Source organism: Bison bison, unplaced genomic scaffold (genome assembly GCF_000754665.1).
Source record: "Bison bison bison isolate TAMUID 2011002044 unplaced genomic scaffold, Bison_UMD1.0 scf7180017864141, whole genome shotgun sequence".
Classification (NCBI taxonomy): Eukaryota; Metazoa; Chordata; class Mammalia; order Artiodactyla; family Bovidae; genus Bison; species Bison bison.
In genome coordinates, this window is record NW_011494713.1 from 3,322,397 (window position 1) to 3,340,900 (window position 18,504).

The 18,504-nt window shown below is 41.5% G+C and overlaps 1 long non-coding RNA gene across 1 annotated transcript in view; it reads right to left on the reverse strand.

Moving 5' to 3' along the window:
- The window catches only part of LOC104988676, a 69,407-nt gene extending 52,656 nt beyond the window's left edge, over positions 1 to 16,751 (reverse strand). Inside the window, exon 1 of the long non-coding RNA XR_825273.1 lies at positions 16,681 to 16,751. This is a non-coding gene — a long non-coding RNA (uncharacterized LOC104988676). The remainder of the gene's footprint in view (positions 1 to 16,680) is intronic.
- Between the last annotated feature and the right edge of the window lie 1,753 nt (positions 16,752 to 18,504).

The window sequence follows — 18,504 nt, forward strand, 5'->3', positions numbered from 1 at the left end:
AACAGCACACACACATCCATGCTGCAGCCCATGGTTCAAGAATTTTCAAGTCTTAAGAAATACACTTCATAAAGCTATAACTGCCATTGGTAGAGATTCCTCTGATGGATCTGGCCAAAGTAAACTGAAAACCCTCTGAAAATGATTCACTATTATAGATGCCATCAAGAATGTTCATGATGCATAGGAAGAGGTCAAAGTATCGACAAAAATTTGGGAAAAATTGACTTCAACCCTCGTGGATGACTTTGAGGGGTTCAAGATTTCATGGAGAAAGTAACTACAGATGTGGTAGAAATATCAAGAGATTAGAATTAGAAGAGGAGACTGAAGATGTGCCTAAATTGCTACAATGTCATGATAAAATTTTATCATGAGGTTGGTGCTTCTTATGGACAAGCAAAGCAAGTGGCTTCTTGAGATGAAATCTACTTCTGGTGAAGATGCTATGAGGACTGTTGAAATGACAACATAGCATTTAGAAAATTACATAAACTTAGTTGATAAAGTAGCAGAAGAGTTTGAGAAGATTCACTCCAATTTTGAAAGAAGTGGGTAAAATGCTATCAAATAGCATTACATGCTACAGAGACATTGTGAAAAGAAGAGTCAATTGATGTGGCAAACTTCATTGTTGTCGTTTTAAGAAACTGCCACAGCCACCCCCAGGCTTCAGCAATCACCACCCTGCTCAGTCAGAAGCCATTGACATTGAGGCAAGACCCTCCACCAGCAAAAAGATTACAACTAGCTGAGAGCTCAGATAATGGTTAGCATTTTTAGCAATAAAGCATTTTTAAATTAAGGTATGTACATTTTTTAGACATAATGCTATCACACTTAACTACAGTATAGTGTAAACTTAACTTCTCTATGCTCTGTGAAACCAAAATAATTCATGACTCACTATTGCAATATTCACTTTATTGCAGTGGTCTGGAACCGAACCTGCAATCTCTGAAGTATGCCTCTCTTTTGACAAAATCCAACATCTTTTCTTGACAGAAACATTCAGCAAACTAGGAAAATAAACTTCTTCAGCCTTGTCAAGAGCATATTAACAAGAAAAACCTACAGTTATCATCATGCCTAATGAGCAACAAATGAAAACTTTGCCACAAAGATCAGGAAAATATCTTATCTTACCATTTCTATTCAACATTGCATTGGAGCATCTACCCTGAGCAATTAAGCAGGGAAATAAAATAATAAGCATATATAAACTGGAAAGGAAGAATTAAAACCATCTCTATTCTCATCTGTGAAATCTACAGAACACACAAACTATTAGAGCTAACAAATGAGTCCAACCAGTTTGTAGGATACAAAATCAACTATTTATTTCTATAATCTAGCAATGAGCGATCAAAAAGGAAAATAAGGGCTTCCCTGGTGGCTCAGTGGTAAAGAATCTGCCTGCCAATGCAGGAGACACAGGTTCAATCCATGATCTGGAAAGATCCCACATGCTGCAGAGCAACTAAGCCCATTTGCCACAACTATTGAGCCTGTGCTCTAGAGCCCAGGAACCCCAACTACTGAGTCCACGAGCTACAACTACTGAAGCCCGTGCCCTAGAGCCCATGCTCCACAAAAGAAGCCCCTGCAATAAGAAGTCTGCGCACTTCAATGAAGAGTAGCCCCACTCGCTGCAACTAGAGAAAAGCCCATCCAGCAACCAAGACACAGCAGAACCAAAAACAAATAATTTCTTAAAAATCAATTAAAAAATGAAATTGAGAAAATTCTATTTACAATAGCATCACAAACAATAAAATACTCAGTGATTTAACAAAATAAGAAGATGGCGGAGGAATAAGACGGGGAAACCACTTTCTCCCCCACAAATTCATCAAAAGATCATTTGAACGCTGAGCAAATTCCATAAAACAACTTCTAACCTTGGTGGAGGACACCAGGCACCCAGAAAGGCAACCCATTCTCTTCAAAAGGAGGTAGGACAAAATATAAAAGATAAAAAGAGACAAAAGAGTTAGGGACGGAGACCCACCCATTCCAGGGAGAGTCATGAAGGAGGAGAAGTTTCCACACACCAGGAAACCCTCTCACCAGCGGCTTTGTGGGGAGTTTTGGAATCTTAGAGGGCAACATAACCGGGAGGAAAAACAAACAAACAAACAAACAACCCACAGATTATATGCCTAACCACAACTCCCAGCAGAGAAGTAGCCCAGACGCTCACGTCTGCCAGCAGTGAGCAGGGGCTGAACAGGGAGGTGCAGGTTGCATGCTTAGGGTAAGGATGGGGCCTGAATACCCTGAGGACAATCTGAGGGAGCTAACGTGAGACAGCAACCCAAACTGTGGGATAGCCAGAGAGAGAGAGGGAAAAAAGAGAGAGAGAGAGAACTTTCCCTTGAAAAGCTCTAAGGCAGAGCTTGGTCCGCTCACAGAACAAAGGATTGAGCGAATACCAGAGGAGAGCTAGCCAGCTGCAGACTGGCCTATCCCCCCGCCGGAGGCAGAGAGGCAGGCAGGCGACAGCCAGAACAGGAAGGCAAGGGGCAATCAGGGACCCAGAGACAGCATCCTCCACCAAACTGTGAGCAGGCTCCCAGTTGCTAACCAAGTCTTCTGGGATCCTGAATGGTTGACATCCGCCAGGAGGGTCACAGTCAGAGATCAGCTCCCCAGAGGAGACACACGGCACACCTGAGACGGTGCTCTCCCTGTGCACCCAGGAAACCGAGGGGCTGGGAACGGGGAGATGGTAAGACCTGGGGGCTGGGAACAGGGAGGTGGTAAGACTCAGTGCCCACCTGGGAGAGTGCACCTGGTCGCCTGAGCTGCTCAGACCTGGGAAGGGCACAGAACGTACAACCAACTGAGTCTGTGCCTTTGTGGAGTACCCGAGAACCTGAACGGTTTAGACCTGGGAAATGCATGATAGTTCCCCTGCAGAGCAACCTGGAGCCTGAGTAGACTGGGAAAGCACACACGCCATGAGGCGGGCAAACCCAGTGTGGCCCAGGCACTGCGAGCACTCCCCACACACGCCGGTGATGTTTGTTTGCAGTGTTCCTCCCTCCCCACAGCACAACTGAACAAGTGAGCCTAAACAAGTGACCACCTTCGCCCCCTTGGGTCAGAATGGAAATTAGACACTGAAGATACATGCAAACAGAGGAAGCCAAAATAAACAAAGAGGGAACCGCTCTGGAAGTGACAGGTGCAACAGATTAAAACCCTGTAGTTAGTATTAACTACATTGGAAGGGGCCTATAGACCTTGAGAAGAAGCCGGAACAAGGAACTATGTAAAACTGAACTGACCCCACACTACCCTCAACAGCTCCAGAGAAATTCCTAGATATATTTTACTACTATCATTTTTTAATTAAAAATTTTTTTTAAAGTTTTTTATTACCCCTTTAATTTTCACTTTTATAACCTATTACTTTGCAAAAAAATAAGATCCTATTTTTAAAGCAAATTTCATTTATATATTTTTTATACTTTTTGAGATTTTGTTTTGTTTTTATAATACCATATTTTTAAGAGTCTAATCTCTATCTAGACTTTTAATCTTTGCTTTTTGGTATTTATTAACTTTGTACCTTTAAGAATCCAATCTTCAAAGTATGATTACTGGCTTGATTGCTCTCTCCCCTTTTGACTCTCCTTTTTCTCCCCCAGGTCACCTTTATCCGCCCCCCTCCCTTCTCTTCTCTACTTAACTCTGTGAGTCTCTTTGGGTGTTCCGGGCTGTGGAGAACACTTAGGGAACTGATTACTGGCTAGATCTGTCTCTCTTCTTTTGACTCCCCCTTTTCTCCTGGTCACTTCTATCTCCTTCCTCCCTCTTCTCTTCTCTGTGTAACTCTGTGAACCTCTCTGAGTGTTCCAAACTGTGGAGAGTACATAGGGAATTGATTACTGGCTAGATTTTTCCTCTCTTCTTTTGATTTCCCCTGTTCTCCTCCTGGTCACCTCTATCTCCCTCCTCCCTCTTCTCTTCTCCATGTAACTCTGTTAACCTCTCTGGGTGTCCCTCACTGTGGAGAATCTTTTCACCATTGACCTAGATGTTTTATCATTGGTGCTGTATGGATGGAGGCTACTGTAAGAATAAAACTGAAAGCCAGAGGCAGGAGGCTTAAATACAAAACGAGAACACCAGAAAACTCCTGACTCTAGAGAACATTGATCGACAAGAGCTCATCCAAAAGCCTCCATACCTACCCTGAAACCAAGCTCTACCCAAGAGCCAAGAAGTTTCAGAGCAAGAAATACCAAGCTAATTCTCCAAAAACACAGAAACATAACCCTAAGCATTAAAATACAGGCAGCCAAAAGTCACACCAAACCCACAGACACCTCAAAACTCACTACTGGACACTTCATTGCACTCCAGAGAGAAGAGATCCAGCTCCACCCACCAGAACACCAATGCAAGCTTCCCTAACCAGGAAAACATGACAAGTCACTCATCTAATCCCACCCACAGGGAGGAACCTCCACAATAAAGAGGAACCACAAACTTCCAGCATACAGAAAGGCCACCCAAAACACAGCAATCTAAACAATGAAAAGGCAGAGAAATATTCAGCAGGTAAAGGAACATGATAAATGCCCACCAAACCAAACCAAAGAAGAGGAGATAGGGAGTCTACCTGAAAAAGAATTCAGAAAAATGACCCAAAATCTTAAAAACAAAATGGAGTTACAGATAAATAGTCTGGAGACAAGATTGAGAAGATGCAAGAAATGTTTAACAAGAACCTAGAAGAAATAAAAAAGAGTCAGTCGATAACGAACAATGCAACAACTGAGACCAAAAGCACTCTGGAGGGAACCAGCAGTATAACCTCAGAATAACTGAGGCAGAAGACAGGATAAGTGAGGTGGAAGGTAGAATGGTGGAAATAAATGAAGCAGAGAGGAACAAAGAAAAAAGAATTAAAAGAAATGAGGGCAACCTCAGAGACCTCTGGGACAATGTTAAATGCCCCAACATCCGAATCATAGGAGTCCCAGAAGAAAAAGACAAAAAGAAAGGCCATGAGAAAATACTTGAGATAATAGTTGAAAACTTCCCTAAAATGGGGAAGGAAATAGCCACCCAAGTCCAAGAAACCCAGAGAGTCCCAAACAGGATAAATACAAGGCAAATCACCCCAAGACACATATTAATCAAATTAACAAAGATCAAACACAAAGAACAAATATTAAAAGCAGCAAGAGAAAAACGACAAATAACACACAAGGTATTCCCATAGGATAAGAGCTGATCTTTCAACAGAACCTCTTCAGGCCAGAAGGGAATACCAGGACATACTTAAGTGATGAAAGAGAAAAACCTACAACCCAGATTACTGTACCCAGCAAGGATCTCATTCAGATATGAAAGGGAAATCAACAGCCTTACAGACAAGCAAAAGCTGAGAGAATTCAGCACCACCAAACCAGCTCTTCAACAAATGCTAAAGGATCGTCTCTAGACAGGAAACACAGAAAAGGTTTATAAACTCTAAAAAACAAAGTAAATGGCAATGGGATCATACTTATCAATAATTACCTTAAATGTAAATGGGATGAATCCCCCAACCAAAAGACAAAGACTGGTGAATGGATACAAAAACAAGGCACCTACATATGCTGTCTACAAGAGACCCACCTCAAAACAAGGGACACATACAGACTGAAAGTGAAGGGCTGGAAAAAGACATTTCATGCAAATGGAGACCAAAAGAAAGCAGGAGTAACCATACTCATATCAGATAAAATAGACTTTGAGACAGACTGTGAAAAGAGATGAAGAAGGACACTACATAATGATCAAAGGATCAATCAAAGAAGATGTAACAATTATAAATATATATGCACCCAACATAGGAGCACTGCAATACGTAAGGCAAATGCTAACAAGTTGAAAGGGGAAATTAACAGTAGCACAATAATAGTGGGAGACTTTAATACCCCACTCACACCTATGGATAGACCAACTAAACAGAAAATTAACAAGGAAACACAAACTTTAAATGATACAATGGACCAGTTAGACCTAATAGATATCTATAGGACATTTCACCCAAAAACAATGAATTTCACCTTTTTCTCAAGTACACAAGGAACATTCTCCAGGATATATCATATTCTGAGCCATAAATCTAGCCTTGGTAAATTCAAAAAAACCTGAAATCATTTCAAGCACCTTTCTGATCACAGTGTGGTAAGATGAGATGTCAACTACAGGGGGAAAAAAAAAACTATTAAAAATACAAATGTATGGAGGCTAAACAACACACTTCTGAATAACCAACAAATCACAGAAGAAATAAAAAGAGAAATCAAAATATGCATGGAAACGAATGACAATGAAAACACGACAACCCAAAACCTATAGGATTCAGTAAAAGCAGTGCTAAGGAGAAGATTCATAGCAATACAAGCTTTCCTCAAGAAATAAGAGAAAAATCAAATAAATAACCTAACTCTACACCTAGAGCAACTAGAAAAAGAGGAAATGAAGAACCCTAGGGTTAGTAGAAGGAAACAAATCATAAAAATTAGGGTGGAAATAAATGAAAAAGAAACAAAGGAGACTGTAGCAAAAATCAACAAAGCTAAAAGCTGGTTCTTTGAGAAGATAAATAAAATTGACAAACCATTAGCCACTCATCAAGAAAAAAAGGGAAAAGAATCAAGTCAACAAAATTAGAAATGAAAATGGAGAAATCACAACAGACAACACAGAAATACAAATGATCATAAGAGACTACTACAGCACCTATACGCCAATAAAATGGACAACTTGGAAGAAATGGACAAATTCTTAGAAAACCATAACTTTCCGAAAATGAACCAGGAAGAAATAGAAAATCTTAACAGACCCATCACAAATATGGAAATCGAAACTGTAATCAGAAATTTTCCAAAACACAAAAGCCCAGGACCAGATGGCTTCACAGCTGAATTCTATCAAAAATTTAGAGAAGAGCTAACATCTATCCTACTCAAAGTCTTGCAGAAAATTGCAGAGGAAGGTAAACTCCCAAACTCATTCTATGAGGCCACCATCACCCTAATACCAAAACCTGACAAAGATGCCACAAAAAATGAAAACTACAGGCCAATATCACTGACGAACATAGATGCAAAAATCCTTAACAAAATTCTAGCAAACAGAATCCAACAACATATTAAAAAGATCATACATCATGACCAAGTGGGCTTTAATCCCAGGGATGCAAGGATTCTTCGATATTTGCAAAATCAATGTGATATACCACATGAACAAACTGAAACATAAAAACCATATGATTATCTCAACAGATGCAGAGAAAGCCTTTGACAAAATTCAACATCCATTTATGATAAAAAAAAACCCTCCAGAAAGCAGGCATAGAAGGAACATACCTCAACATAATAAAAGCCATATATGATAAACCAACAGCAAACATTATCCTCAATGATGAAAAATAGAAAGCGCTTCCCCTAAAGTCAGGAACAAGACAAGGGTGCCCACTCTTACCACTACTATTCAACACATTTTTGGAAGTTTTAGCCACAGCAATCAGAGCAGAAAAAGAAATAAAAGGAATCTGGATTGGAAAAGAAGTAAAACTCTCACTGTTTGCAGATGACATGATCGTCTACATAGAAAATCCTAAAGACTCCACCAGAAAATTACTAGAGCTAATCAATGAATATAGTAAAGTTGCAGGATATAAAATTAACACACAGAAATCCCTTGCATTCCTATACACTAACAATGAGAAAACAGAAAGAGAAATTAAGGAAACAATTCCATTCACCACTGCAATGAAAAGAATAAAATACTTAGGAATAAATCTACCTAAAGAAACAAAAGACCTATATATGAAAAACTATAAAACACTGATGAAAGAAATCAAAGAGGACACTAATAGTTGGAGAAATATACCATGTTCATGGATTGGAAGAATCAATATAGTGAAAATGAGTATACTACCCAAAGCAATCTATAGATTCAAAATCCCTATCAAGCTACCAATGGTATTTTTCACAGAACTAACACAAATAATTTCATAATTTGTATGGAATACAAAAAACCTCAAATAGCCAAAGCGATCTTGAGAAAGAAGAATGGAACTGGAGGAATCAACCTGCCTGACTTCAGGCTCTACTACAAAGCCACAGTCATCAAGACAATATGGTACTGGCACAAAGACAGAAATATAGATCAATGGAACAAAATAGAAAGCCCAGAGATAAATCCATGCACCTATGGACACCTTATCTTTGACAAAGGAGGCAAGAATATACAATGGAGAAAAGGCAATCTCTTTAACAAGTGGTGCTGGGAAAGCTGGTCAACCACTTGTAAAAGAATGAAACTAGACCACTTTCTAACACCATACACAAAAATAAACTCGAAATGGATTAAAGATCTAAATGTAAGACCAGAAACTATAAAACTCCTAGAAGGAAACATAGGCAAAACACTCTCTGACATAAATCACAGCAGGATCCTCTATGACCCACCTCCCAGAGTTAAGGAAATAAAAGCAAAAATAAACAAATGGGACCTAATTAAACTTAAAAACTTTTGCACAACAAAGGAAACTATAAGCAAGGTGAAAAGACAGCATTCAGAATGGGAGAAAATTATAGCAAACAAAGCAACTGACAAAGAATTAATCTCAAAATATACAAGCAGCTCAGGCAGCTCAATTCCAGAAAAATAAACAACCCAATCAAAAAATAGGCCAAAGAACTAAACAGGCATTTCTCCAAAGAAGACATACAGATGGCTAACAAACATGAAAAGATGCTCAACATCACTCATTATCAGAGAAATGCAAATCAAAACCACTATGAGGTACCATTTCACACCAGTCAGAATGGCTGCGATCCAAAAGTCTACAAATAATAAATGCTGGAGAGGGTGTGGAGAAAAGGGAACCCTCTTACACTGTTGGTGGGAATGCAAACTAGTACAGCCACTATGGAGAACAGTGTGGAGATTCCTTAAAAAACTGGAAATAGAACTGCCTTATGATCCAGCAATCCCACTGCTGGGCATACACACTGAGGAAACCAGAAGGGAAAGAGACACGTGTACCCCAATGTTCATCACAGCACTGTTAACAATAGCCAGGACATGGAAGCAACCTAGATGTCCATTGGCAGACAAATGGATAAGAAAGCTGTGGTACATATACACCTTGGAATATTACTCAGCCATTAAAAATAACACATTTGAATCAGTTCTAATGAGGTGGATGAAACTGGAGCCTATTATACAGAATGAAGTAAGTCAGAAAGAAAAACACCAATACTAACACCAAGTATTAACACCAATATTACCAAAATTACCAATAATACAAAACACCAATATTAGCACATATATATGGAATTTAGAAAGATGGTAACAATGACCCTATATGTGAGACAGCAAAAGAGACACAGATGTAAAGAACAGACTTTTGGACTCTGTGAGAGAAGGCGAAGGTGGGATGATTTGAGAGAATAGCATTGAAACATGTATATTATCATATGTGAAATAGATTGCCAGGCCAGGTTCGATGCATGAGACAAGGTGTTCAGGGCTGATGCACTGGGATGACCCTGAGGGATGGGATAGGGAGGGAGGTGGGAGGGGGGTTCAGGATGGGGAACACATGTACACCCATGGCTGATTCATGTCAATGTATGGCAAAAACCACTACAATATTGTAAAGTAATTAGCCTCCAATTAAAATAATTAATAAAAAAAATAAGTGCAAGATCTGAACACTGTAACAGCAAATTATCATTGAAAGAAATTAAAGAAGACCTAAATAAATGGAAATACATTCCATGCTCACCGATGAGAAGATTCAGTATTATTAAGATAGCATTACTCCCCAAATTGATATCCAGATTCAAGGCAGTCTTCATCAAAATCCTAGCTGCTTGTTTTGCAGAAATTGGAAAGTAGGTCCTAAAATTTCATATGAAAATGCAAGGCACCCAGAATAGCCAAAACAATCTCAAAAAAGAAGAACAAATTTAAAGGACTCACACCTCTAGACTTCAAAAATTAATACAGAGCTACAGTCATCAAGGCACTATAGTACTGGCATAAGGATAGACAGGTTAATCCATGATATAAAATTGATATTCCAGAAATAAACCCATATGTTTATGGACAACTTATGTTTGAAAAGGGTACAAGATAATTCAAAGCAGAAATGGCTTTTTCAACAAAAGGGCAACAGGACATCCACACAGTGTACCTATTCCTCACACCAAATTAAAAATTTAATTCAAAATGGATCAAAGACCTAAATGTAAGAACCAAAACTGTAAAACTCTTAAAAGAAAACATATGCATAATATTTGGTGATCTTAAATTAGGCAATGGTTTTAAAACATGACACAAAGCACTATCAATAGAATTTAAAAATGGATAAATTGGAACTCATCAAAATTAAACACTTTTGTGCTTCAAAGGACTATATAAAGAAAGTGAAAAAACAACCCAGAGAATGAGAGAAAATATTTTTAAATCATGCATCTGTAAAAAGTCTAGTATCTAAAATATATAAAGACATTTACAACTCTGTAAAAACAAAAAAATTTAAATGAGTAACAGATATGAATAGATACTTCTCCACAGAAGACATACAAATGTCTACTAAGCACATGAAAAGATGCTTCACATCATTAGTCTTTAGGAAAATGCAAATCAAAAAGCTCAATGAAATACCATTTCATACCTGCTAGGATGGCTAAAAAAATTTAAAAGATGGTAAGGATATGGAGAAATTGAAGCTCTCATGATTGCTGAAGTATAGCTGCTGTGAAAAACAGTTTGGGAGTTCCCTAAAAAGTTAAATACTGAATTACCATACAACCCAGCAATTCCACTCCTAGGTATATAACCAAGAAAATTGAAAGCATATGTTTATATAAAAAAATTAAACACGAATGTCTGTGACATTAGCCATAATAGCACAAAAAGTGAAAACTCCCCCCAAATGTTCATCAATGAATTAATGGATAAATAAAATGTGGTATATCCATAGAATGCAGTATTATTCAGCTATGGGAAAAAATGAGGTACTGATGAGACATGTGGGACCTGGGACCCTTTGCTACAAGTGCTTGTACCTGGACAACAAACATCTCCTGAAGAAACAGAATACAAAGATAGATAGGTTGATCCAAAAATATAACTGAAACTCCAGAGAGAAACCCATACATTTAGGACAACTGATTTTTGATAAGGGTACCAAGACAATTCAATGCAGAAAGAAAAGCCTTTTCAACAAAAGGATAACTGCATAGCCACACAGAAAATGATGTTGAAACTATTTCTCACACCAAATTTTAAAAATTAAGTCAAAATGGATCAAAGACCCAAATAAGGACTAAAAATAACTGCATGCATGCAGAGTTGGGGAAAATTATGAACAAGATATAAAAAGACCAAAAACCCAACTTCTATGTCCCCTACACACAATACCACCAGAGAAGGGGCCTAAGTCACCCCATCCTGCCTGACCCCTGGACCTGCCCCTACCCTCACCACATGTAAGGCAACAACTCACCTTCACTCAAGGAGTGAACAAAAGAACCTGTTACTTGTTTTGTTCCCTCCTGATGCAGCATGAGTCCCAGTAAAGCCTTACCTAAGTTTCTTCTCTGGCCTCTTATCAATTTCCATTGATTTGAAGAGTCTAAGAACCAGCTCTGTTACACTGATGTGTGCTATAACATGAAAGAAAAACCACACAGAAAAGGCTATCATGTTATATGACTCCATTTCATGAAATGCCCCCAAACTTTCAAAGAGACAGAAAGTAGGTTAGTCATTTCCGGGGACTTGGGGGATGGGAGAATGGTGGGGAGTGACTGCTAATGGGTACAGAGTTTGGGGATAATGAGAATGTTCTAGAATTATATGATGCTGATAGCTGCACAACTCTGAATAGATTAAAAAGCACTGAACTACATACTGCAAATGGGTGAATTTAAGAAAGCTGAGCACCAAAGAATTGATGCTTTTGAACTGTGGTGTTGGAGAAAACTCTTGAGAGTCCCTTGGACTGCAAGGAGAGCCAACCAGTCCATCCTAAAGAAGATCAGTCCTGGGTGTTCATTGGTAGGACCGATGTTGAAGCTGAAACTCCAATACTTTGGCCACCTGATGCGAAGAGCTGACTCATTTGAAAAGACCCTGATGCTGGGAAAGATTGAGGGCAGGAGGAGAAGGGGATGACAGAGGATAAGATGGTTGGATGGCATCACTGACTCGATGGACATGGGTTTGGGTGGACTCCGGGAGTTGGCAATGGATAGGGAGGCCTGGCGTGCTGCAATTCATGGGGTTGCAGAGTCAGACACAATTGAGTGACTGAACTGAACAGTAAATGAATTGCATCTCAATATTTTAAAAAGTCCGACCACACCATTCTTCTCAAAATGCTCCAACATGTCAAAAGAACACAAGACTCCCCAGAGCCACTGCTCTGACCACTGCTTTTCTGACCTCATCTCCCATCACTCTCCCACCTGGCAGCCCCCACCAGTCACATTGCCTCCTTCTGTTCTTCAAACACACCATCATGCTTCCACCTCAGGGCCTTTGCTTTCAGTTTCCCCACAGCCCTGGATTCAAGCCTCCAACACCGGCACAGTTAACTTCTGCACCTCTTGAAGTCTTTGCTTGAATGTCCCCTTTTCAGTGAGGTCTACCCTAACTGCATGCCTGTACTCCTTTTCCCCAACCCTGTTACTTCTCTTTTGCATTTATCCCTGTCTAAAACATAACATGCTTCTCTTATTTCTTACTTTGTATTTATGGTCTGTTTCTTCCCACTAGAATCTAAGCCATTGTAGCTAGAATTTCTGTCTGCTTCTTCACTGCTCTATGTTTCACACTCTGTGGGCATACAGGAGGTGCTTACTAAATATCTGTTGGTGACCACAAAATAAATGAATGTCTACAGGGGTAAACAGGTTTGGAGGACCTGTTCTGAGAATGAAAACATCTTCGCGGACATACAAACAACTTTGGGAATGAACTTTTTTGAAGACTGTCTACTGCTTGTTATCAAACACTTGTTCAAGCCTAAGAGACATCAGATATTTTCTGACACCTGCTATTTAATTACTGTGACCATGCATGAAAGCAACGGGCCCCAGGCCCTTTTCTTTCAGTAGCTGAGTATGTGAGCCTTGCTCAGCTTCGCATCTTTGATGCTCACATTTCGCTTGTAGTTCTTCCTTGGTTTCACACAGAGACACGAATTGCCAGGAAACTCTCTATGCCTCTCTCAGGACATCTGTGCTTTGAGTCTAACTCTGGGCCAGCTCTGCAGACTGAAAACACTCTGGGTGTGCCTGTCAACAGGAAGAGAAGCGCTCCAGCAGGAATCCCACACCACCTGACCGCACAGCCTCCTAAGCTCCAGGCAGCATCTTTGTTGTGCTTAAATGAGCCTTCCATGTGCTCCCGGCAGGAGCGCACATAATTAAACGTACTAACACTTAAGAGCAGGCTTAAACCACAGACTTTTCTATTATTGTTTTTAACTTTTGATTCATCCCCTCCAGAGATTCAGCCTTTCTTTGATAGAGGCCTAAAACATGAGAGAGAAGTTTCTTGGGTGTCCAAAAAATCATAATGCTTTTGGGAAATTGAGTCTTAGCATGGAGAAATCCCTCTGTATTCTGCCATCTCCATTCTCTATTTTTCAGATAAAATAGCTATTACTTTGTGTCTGTGTGGAGCACAGCAAAAAGGAAACTCGGATTTCAAAGAACCATCTCTATCACCTTCAAAATCTTTTTGTCCTTGGGTATCCTGAAATGTCTATCCTCTCTAGTCACAAAAATGTTTTCTCTGCAGCAGCTGACCCTATCTATGATAATGATTTTAACAACTTACTGACTGGAGATATATTAATATGTCTCTTGTTACCCTAACATTATTGACCAGAGTGTTTCAATATTCACTTCCATAACAAATCGCCAGCCACAGACATTAGTTTCTGCAAAAGTCCTCCAGTCAGTAACATGCTATGTGTTAGCTGCTAGTTGCGTCTGACTCTTTGTGACCCATGGACTGTAGCTCTCCAGGCTCCTCTGTCCATGGGATTTCCCTGGCAAGAGTGGGTAGCCATTCCCTTCTCCAGGGGATCTTCCCGACCCAGGGATCAAACCCAGGTCTCGTGCATTGCAGATGGATTCTTGACCGTCTGAGCCACCAGGGAAGTCCCCGATAATGTGTTAAGTAGCACCTATAATACAAATTCGTATAATCCAGAATACAGCCCCAACACACCTGTTTTTGGTTCATTTAAGTATCCCACAGGTCCTTCAGGTTCTTTCTATCCAAGACTCTTATTATCTCTCCACCAAAACAAAATTGTTTTTTAGTTTTTAATTTTAAAAAATTAATAATAAGAAACCCTGCTGTTGCCAAGCCTTACTAATAGCATTACTTTCTCCCACTCAAGGAAACCAGGAAATTCAAAATCAAGCTTGGCTCTCTGCTCTGGCTCTATACAAATTCTGTCAGTCAATGAGTCACTTGCTTTGACCCCGTTTTAATGAACTTCCAAATTTTTCCTGGCCATATATCTTCCGAAGAAGGATTACCTCCTGCTCACACTTAAAAGCCAACAGTGGGGACTTTATTCTGCTCACGGTTTGAAAGCTGACTGCCCTCTACTCCCAACTTTGAAAACACTAATTACTCAGGTGACCATGAAAATGAAACCAGATGTTCTCCCCAATCCCTGCCATCTGCCCTGGTGCTGGGCCTGGGTTCTGTCTTGTGCTAAGGAAGATCTGGCTCTGTTACCAAACCAAACTTGGGTCCATTCACCCAACATACAACAACTCCAACATACAACAACTCCAACATACAACAACTCCAACATACAACAACTCCAACATACAACATATAATGACATGCAACAACTGGGCTGTGGGGAAGGAAAGTATAGTGTTTACTGCAAGGCACCCAAGATGGGGCCAATCAAGAACAGGCAGCTCATGCTCAAAAGACCCAAACCCCCTGATGCCTTTCAGGGTAGGTTTTTTAAAAACAGTGTGAGGGAGAGGATCACAGGGTCTTTCATCAGGTCATGCACAATTCTCTGACTGGTTGATGGGGAAGTTAACAGGGTGATTTCAGGAATCATAATCATCAACCTGCTGGTTCCAATCAGTCTGGGGTTTCTGTGCTAGTGATCAGCATGGGGTTGACTTCTTCCACCTGGGGGGGTTTTAAGTGTCTGCAAAACAACTTAATGATATGGCGCAGGATATTAACTATAGCACTTGAGAAGGAACTAAAGGTCCTTTGTTTTATGGCTGAACTATTATTATTCTGTCTTGCTCAATTGTTTGTTTTTGCATTTTCTCACTTCTCTGATTAAATTGCTCTTTGGAATTCAGGGAAGGTCTAAATGGCTAAAGCTCTTCTACAAAAAAGATGCAGAGACACAGGACATCTGTTCCTGGGAAGGCCCTGCAGGATCCTGCTTAGTTTCAGCCCTATCACTTCCAGCCTATGTGAGCTTGGATGTGATGTTATATGCCATGCATGCAATAACACAACATTCCCAGCTGGCTCAGTGGTAAACAATCCACTGCCAACGCAGGAGACACAGCAGTCTCAGGTTCAATCCCTGGGTGGGGAAGATCCCCTGGAGGAAGAAATAGCAAACCCACTATAGTTCATGGGGTTGCAAAGAGTGGGACACGACTGAACTGACTGAGCATGGTATAAGAGGAGCACATGGTATATATGCAATAACACAGAAATCAGACCTATAAACATAGGTTATCATAAGAAAGTATGGGATATAAATGCATAAGTCAGTAGAGACCCATAGGTTAACCCATTCTATTGAGCTCAGTCTATCTAGATTTCTAAGGAAGACTGTGCAAATTTGGTAGGTTCCATTTTTACTGTCAGGGAGGACTACACTATGGGAATTCCCCACAAGTGTAGCTGCTGGGTTCCTCTCCCATTTCACCTCCATGCTGCCTCCCTCTCCCATTTCACCACCATGCTGCCTCCTGAAAGTGGGCTTATGAGGCTCATGGTTCCCCAAGGTCCAGACCTAACTCTGAAGCCCAGCCAGGGCCGGGGCTGTCCAAATCAAGATAGAGGTCCAATCCCATCGTCCAATAAAGGATAAGGCCCAGAGAGCTGAGAAATCTGTTTTCTGGTGCACATATGTTACTCTCAACAAAAACATTATTTCTTCACAAACACAGATTCATTGTTCTGTACCCTAAGTGTGAACCAGGAATTGGAGCTCAGAGAGTCCTACATTTAGAGCTCTAGGTTCAGCTACTGTCCCACTCCTCCTAAAGAGGCATGTCTCTCTGCACCCAAGATTCGCTTTCTATAAAGACCTTACATTACGGAGACTGCAGCCGGAATTAACTGGACTAGACACCGAGGGCCACGCTTTGCCAAATGAATAGGAATGAAGGAAGAGGCTGCCCCCAAGTGGGAAACCCGAAAATTGCAGCGACGCTTCCAATCAGTTACTCATTAGTTCAAGAAACTGCACCGGGTTTCCATTTCCAGCTCGCAGAAATGCCCCTCCTTGAGAACCGCTAGGGAGGAAACTGAGGTGCGGATCCTTTTACTATCACCGCGGCACGCTGAGAAAACAGAACAGGCAAACCCACCGTCTCCCAACCCCCCGACCCTATAAAGCACCTGGTTAAATGCAAATTCTGGGTCCTCACCGCGGACACTTTGATTTAGCGAGCCAGAGGGAGTGAGCGCCTAGAGTTCTGGTGTCTAACCACGTGGTTCGGATCATGTGGCAGATTTGGAGATTGTGGGCTGGGAAGCGACTTTCTCTTACCCTTCCCGGGCCCCGGGCTGTGGGTCCTGGGAACCCCGAATCCGCAGTTTTTCTTGTGGCCTTTCTCGCAGCCCCCAGCCGCCGCTCTATTGTCTCCCCACCAGCCACTGCGGAACCCCACCCACCAGCCGGGTCTGCCCCGGGTCAGCCCAGCCACCGTGGTTTCCATGGCGACCCGGGCTGCGCCGCGTGCCGCTTCCCTCGCGCGGTGTAAGGTGGCGTCTCTCTGACCCAGCGCCCACCGCCTCGACCGAGAAGGGAAATTCTAGTCCAGGACAGTCAAGCTAAGAAGTAACTTTACTACTACTATTGAGTATTTCTTGTGCCCATTTTTTATTTAAAATAAGATGTAAGAGTTTTGTTTTTCCGGGGTAGGGGGTCGCGGAATTCGAGCGACCTGTCTTAGTACCTTTATGTAACATCTCACATTCAGATTCAAACGCTTGGGATAGACTGACCCTCCTCCCCCGCCCAGCTAAAGGAATTAATAATTTCGACTTGCCTTAGAGACTTACCTTTCTTTGCACAGCCCTCCCGTGGTACATGCACCAGAACACTCAGGTGTGTGGTTTTGTCTAGCAACCTCGGGAAACACCGAGGTGATTCCCAGACCGTGGGCCTCCTGTTTCTTCTTTACTCTCCAATCCTGCCCTTCTTGCCAAGGACTGCTGCCTCTGCTGAACCCGATGGAGGAGGTCAGGTTCTTAAGGGCTTCGGCAGGGAATGCAGACTGTATTCTCAGAAGCATGTGGGCTGAGCTAGGCCCTCAGAAGTTCCTCGTTATTCTAATCAAGAAGCCCTGGCTTACTCTAATCAACTTCCATTAGGAGAAGGCCACATCTTCTGGAAGGACCTGGGTATCCTTTCAAAAGGTGCTATAAGGAGCATGGTCCAACACCCCAGGTCCGGTCAGCTTTTCTTTTTGGTCATCCATGAGGACTGCTGAGTCATGGTGCTTCCTCGGGGCGTTTGGCAGTTCAAGACGGCTGGAGGCTAAGTGAAAATCTAGGCACCTCTGAAATCCTGTTGGTATGTGGAATAAATGACTTTCGGATGGCCAGCTGTGGAGGACACTGGGAAATGGAGGACACGGTCATCTCATAAACATGGAGATGTGAGGACAAGGTTAGACCACTCTTGTTCTGTCACACAGTAACATTTTCAATAGCTAAGTGTAAGCATTCGGCAATCTTCTGAAAAATTAACTACTTTCAGAGATGGAGTGGATCCCTTTTGTTCAGAGTTTTCAGGGCCAGACACCACAGAAGACCATCTTGCAGTCTCTGTGTAGGGAACTATCCATTCTTCATTAAAGAAGTGAGTATGCGTGCTAAGTTGCTTCAGTCTTATCCAACTCTTCGTGACCCTATGGACTGTAGCCCCGCCAGGTTCCACTGTCCATAGGATTCTCCAGGCAAGAATACTGGAGGGGGTTCCCATGCTCTCCTTCAGGGATCTTCCCAATCCAGAGATCGAACCTGCGTCTCTTAACGCCTCCTGCATTGGCAGGGGAGTTCTTTACTACTAGTGCTGAAGAAGGGAAGAAGCAGATCACCCAGACTGAACTAACTCCATCTTGCACTTTTAATGAACTCTGGACTACATATCTGGTAACCATGGAGATAACATACCAGTGATGGAGCAGGCCCCCCAGAAGGATAAACACCAGACTA